Below are 5651 nucleotides of genomic sequence, written 5' to 3'. Positions count from 1 at the left end.
CCAGCCCGACCCTCCATACTGACATCCTCTCCCGCCTCCCCATCACCCGTTTTGGTCCTCACGCCTCCCTCACCCCTGCTCCCTCCCCATCTCCTACACGCCAACCCCAACCCCCGCGTCGCCCGCCGACCCTCACCGCCGTGATCACTCGGCTTAGCCCGTCGATCACGGAGGAGGAGGTGCTGGCGGAGCTGAAGGCCCATCCCACCCTGGAGGTGCGGGCAGTCCGCCGCATCTTCAACGCGACCGGCCCCACCCGCCTTATGCGGGTTTTCTCAGAGGACGCCCCCTCCATTGACCGTCTCCTGAAGGAGGGTGCCCTCCTCTTCAATCAGCGGTACAAAGTCGACCCCTCCCGTTCCCCCCCTCAATCCCTGCGCTGCCAGAGATGTCTGCGCTACAATGCACACACAACAGCCGAGTGCCGCGAGGCCCCCACATGCCCGCATTGTCGCCAAGCGCACTTCCTCCGGCAGTGCCCCAACCTCCAATCCCCTCCCTCCTGTAATACCTGCAACCTCCCCCACCCTACCTACTCCCAAAAGTGTAAAGCCCGGCCCCCTCCCACCACCCCTGAACTCACCGTCCCTGTCCGTCCCCTGGACGCCCCCACCCCTCCTGGCAATTCCCTTCGTCCCCCCCCCACTGCTGAGGACATCATCAGGTTCCTCACCATTGTCCTCCAAAACGTCCATCCCTTTCAGCGCCCCCACACCCTCCAACAGATCTCCCTCGCCGCCCGTTCCATCTTCCACCTTAAAATGTACGCCACCTATTCCAATAACCAGGCCCATTTCACCTTCTCCCGCCTTGACACCCTCGTCTAAATCCTTATCATGGCGCGACAGCATCGTATCCTTTTCAACAATATCCGCTCCCTTCCCGCCAACAAGAACCTCTTCCTGCACACCCTTGCTACCCACCGTGTGGATGCCTTCCTTCTCAATGAAACCTTCCTCCAACCCCACCACTCCATCCACACCTCCCCCTATCTCCTCCACCGCTCCGATAATCCCCTCCCAGTTGCGCGTGGCGGAGTTGCCATTGGCCACCACCGCCAGATCCCCGTTCGGCTCCAACCTCTCCTTCCCGACCCCACCGAACACCTGATCCTTAGTCTCTTCTTCCCCGGCCTTACCGTTACCTGTGCCACCATCTATGTCCGCCCCAACGCCCCTCTTCCTTTCGACTTCCTCTCCCACATCGACCGTACCTTCTCCTCCTATGTGATCGCACCCGACCTCAACATCCATAGTCGCTCAGCTGCCCAGTTGCGGCGGTGGCATCGGTTCCTCTCCTCCCTTCACGGCGACCTCGTCCCCATCCCCCAGCACACCCGCCCCGAATCCAATTCCACTCCCGATGTTATTCTTTCCTCCCCCAACCTCCTTGGTCGCATTACGGTGGATGTCCTGGAGCCTATTGGTAGTGACCATCTCCCTGTCCTCCTCACCGTTTCCGACGGTCGTCGCCCCCGCCCCGACCCTCGTCATGACCCTCCCCCCAAGTACATCCATGACTATTCCCGTGCCAACTGGGATGCCTACCGGGATACCCTCTCCACTCAGGTCGACAGCCACCCTCTCGCCTACCGCCATCCCGATGATGTCTCCCATGCCGCCTCCTTTCTCCAGCAGACCTTGTCTGAGGCCGTGGAGGCCCACGTCCCTACTGTTGCCATCCACCCCCACCGTCCTACCTTACCACCACAGGCCGTCCTCCTCCTCCGTCAATCCCGTCGTCTCTACCGTGCCTTCCTCCGCACGCGTGACCCGGACACCCTACGACGCCACCGGCAACTACAGCGACACATTCGAAATTTGCTCGCGGCTAAGAAACGCCGGGACTGGCGACAGACATGCACCCGTTTAAATGCTACCCTCCCCATCAACTCGTCCAAGTTCTGGACCGCCTTCCGTCGCCTTACCGGAACTAAGCCCTCCCCCTACTATCCTCTTCTCCACGATGACCACCCCTTCCCTGACGCCCTTAGTAAGGCCAACCACTTTGCCTCCTACCTGTCCGATGTGTTTTCCATCCCTGATGATCCCCGGTTCGATTACTCCCTCTTCCCAGATATCCGCGATCGAACTGACACCTCTGTCCCTCCCCTCGCTCCTGGTTTCCAGTACTTGGACAACATTCCACACACAGACCTTAATGCCCCCATCACCACACAGGATCTCATCACTACACTCCGCACCAAACGCAACACCGCTCCTGGTCACGATCGTGTCACCTACCGTCACCTTCGTGAAGCTCCTGTCTCTTTTCTCTCCACCCTGGCCAGGCTCTACAATGTAGTCCTGTCCACTGGTTACTACCCCGACCTGTGGAAAACCTCCCGTATCCTCATGTTCCTCAAACCTGGCAAACCGCCGTCCGCCGTCTCCTCCTACCGTCCCATCAGCCTTACCTCGGTCTTCAGCAAGGTCCTGGAATCTATCCTCACCCGCCGCATCCACCAGCATCTCCGCCAGCACCGCCTCCTCCCCGTTACCCAGTGTGGCTTTCGGCCGTCCTTCTCTTCCGACGATCTCCTCCTTCACCTCACTCATCTCCTTTCCGAACAGCTCAATTCCCGTCGCTCCGCAATCTTCCTCTCTCTTGACCTCGAACGCGCATATGACCGCGTATAGCATTCCGGTCTCCTCTTCAAGCTCCAAACCTTCGCCCTTCCCATTAACTACGTTCGTCTGATCGGTTCCTTTCTCTCCCGCCGTCCTTCCCATGTCACCATCCATAACACCGATTCCTACACCTTTTTCCCCTCCGCCGGTGTGCCCCAAGGCTCCGTCCTCTCCCCCCTTCTGTACTTGTTGTACACGGCGGACATGCCGCCGCCGTCACCCCCTGTCCACCTTCTCCAGTTTGCCGATGACACCGCCTTCCTTGCCCTTGCCCCCACCCTGCGACGCTCCCAACACCTTCTCCAATCCCATCTTGACCGGTTCACCGCTTGGTGCAACCAGTGGTTGCTCAAGGTCAATCCTTCCAAAACCCAGGCGATCATTGTAGGCAAAACCACTCCCTCCTTCCGCCTCCTTGATTTTTATCTCACCGTTTATGGCCGTCCCATCGCTCTCACCCCCACCCTTAAGTACCTTGGCGTCACCCTCGACCGCCGCCTCTCCTGGACTCCCCATCTCCAGACAATCCAAGCCAAGGCACGTTCCCGACTCCGTCTCCTCAAGCTCCTTTCCGGCCGAACGTGGGGTCTGGACCCCTCCACCATCCTCCACACCTATAAGTCCCTCATCCGCCCTATCCTCTGTTACGCCCATCCAGCCTGGATCTCCGCCCCCCCTTCCTTTTATAAATCCCTCCAAATCCTTGAACGCCATGCTCTCCGCCTTGCCTATCGCATCCGTCTCCCCTCCCCCATGCGGATCCTGTATGACCTTATCCCCTTCCCCCACCTCCTCCTTTTCCTCGAAAGGATACGAATCCTCTACATCTCCCGTAAACTCGATCCTCCTCACCCGCTCGTCTCCCCGATCCTCTCCCAACCCCGCCCGCTGCCGCGCCTGTACTCCCATGTCCCACCCGGTCTCCATCTCTCCACCCTCCTTACCCTCTCCCAAGGTGGCTTCCGCCAGCTCCCCCTCCCTGATGATGCCCTCCTCCCCTCCATCTACCCCTCCTACCAACTTTGATCCTCCCGCCCTCCTCCTGTGCTTGCTCCTCAGGGCACCCTCCCTCCCTTCTCTCCCTTTTCCCTCCCTCCTCCTTTTCTCGTCCCTCGTCCCCCGGGCCCCCCCTCTCCTGTCCCTATCCTCCTGTCCCCGTCTCCTCAGCCGTGGCATCCTCTTTTCCTCCCCTCTCCCCTTCCTCATCCCTGTTGCCCTCTTGGCAGGTCCCCGGACTCGCACACGCTAAGTGGACATTCGCGCGCCGGAGATCACCGCCATCAGTGTATCGTGTGTGCCGTCATGTTTAGTGTTCCGTTTCGCCGTCACGCTCCATTGTTCACCTGTGACATCGTCTTCTTCAGTGTTTGTGCGTCGGGTCTCCAGTTCCTAGTGTGGATTGTCATCAAGTGTGAACGGCTTCTTGTGCTTTTCTGTTCTTGTGTCTCCTGTGTTTTCCCGCCGTTTTTCAATGTAATGTCTCTTCTTTGTTTATCTCCATGTACTCTCTTCGGCTGAAGAGCAGCGTATTGTGCTGCTGCCAGCCTACCTGTTTGTTCAGGTTTCAAAATTACAATAAAGTAAAAAAAAAAAGTAAAAAAAAAAAAGCGACGAAAGCCATCTCCGGCGGTACACCGAAAGGTTACCGCCCTTCGATAGTGCAATTTTCGCGCTAATCGAAGTGTTAGGGGTTACAGGTGCCAGCCAGCAGCAGCAGCAGCCGCCGCCGCCGCCGCCGCCGCCGCCGCCGCCGCCCCGGCCCCGTCCGCGGCAGCAGCGTCCCTGCCTCTCGCCGTCGCCGTCGCCGTCGCCGTCGCCGTCGCCGTCGCCGTCGCCGTCGCCGTCGCCGTCGCCGTCGCCGCCGTCCGTCCGTCCGTCCGTCCGTCCGTCCGTCGTCCGTCGTCTCCCAGTGTGTGTCCTGTCCTTTTAGTGCTGTGTTTTTTCTTTCTTCTTCTTGTCGTCATGTCCGCCCCCACCACCACCACCGTCACTACTACCACCACCGCCATCGTGTATACGTCCCCTTCCGCCGCCTCCACCACAATCACTTGGTGTGCCCAGTTCCATCCCCCTCCTTCCATCCCTCCCCTCCTCTCTATCCCTTCGCCCTCGCTCTTTGTCGCCCCCTCTCCCGCTTCCTCCTCTCGTTCTGATCCCTTCCCCCCACTCCCCCAGCCTGTCACTGCGGCTCCGGCTAGGGTGGTGGCCCGTCGGGCCACTGCCCACGCCCAGCTCTCCCCGTCGCCATCGCCATCGCCATCGCCACCGCCGTCATCATCATCGTCGCCATCGCCATCACTGCCACATTCGCCTGCACCGTCACAGTCACTTCCTCCGGCGCCGACTGCTGCGTCCGTGCCGGGACCTGTCCCTTCCCACCACCTCCCCATCATTCCCGTCCCTCCTGTCACCACCCGCCCATCTGCCGCTGTCAAACGCCCTAGTGGCGCCTCCACTTCCTCTACTCCTAAAAAGGCTCCACCCCGCCCCCCATCCCCACCCCAAAATGCCATGGACGTCTCCCCACCAGGCCCCGCTCCCTCCTCCTCCTCCTCCTCCTCCTCCTCCTCCTCCTCCTCCTCCTCCTCCTCCTCCTCCTCCTCCCCACCCGGTCTCTACAAATATCTCCTGTCCCGTCCCGATCCTTCCTTCCTCGAGGCCCGGAATCTCTCCCTCCTCCTCCGCCAACATTTCCCAGGCGCCCCCATCTCTCTCCTTACTCCCAGACGGGATTCTGTTCTTATCTCCTCCCCCAGCCCGACCCTCCATACTGACATCCTCTCCCGCCTCCCCATCACCCGTTTTGGTCCTCACGCCTCCCTCACCCCTGCTCCCTCCCCATCTCCTACCTGCCAACCCCAACCCCCGCGTCGCCCGCCGACCCTCACCGCCGTGATCACTCGGCTTAGTCCGTCGATCACGGAGGAGGAGGTGCTGGCGGAGCTGAAGGCCCATCCCACCCTGGAGGTGCGGGCGGTCCGCCGCATCTTCAACGCAACCGGCCCCACCCGCCTTATGCGG

Source organism: Schistocerca cancellata, chromosome 2 (assembly GCF_023864275.1).
Source record: "Schistocerca cancellata isolate TAMUIC-IGC-003103 chromosome 2, iqSchCanc2.1, whole genome shotgun sequence".
Lineage (NCBI taxonomy): Eukaryota > Metazoa > Arthropoda > Insecta > Orthoptera > Acrididae > Schistocerca > Schistocerca cancellata.
Note: the sequence above shows the minus strand (reverse complement) of the source record.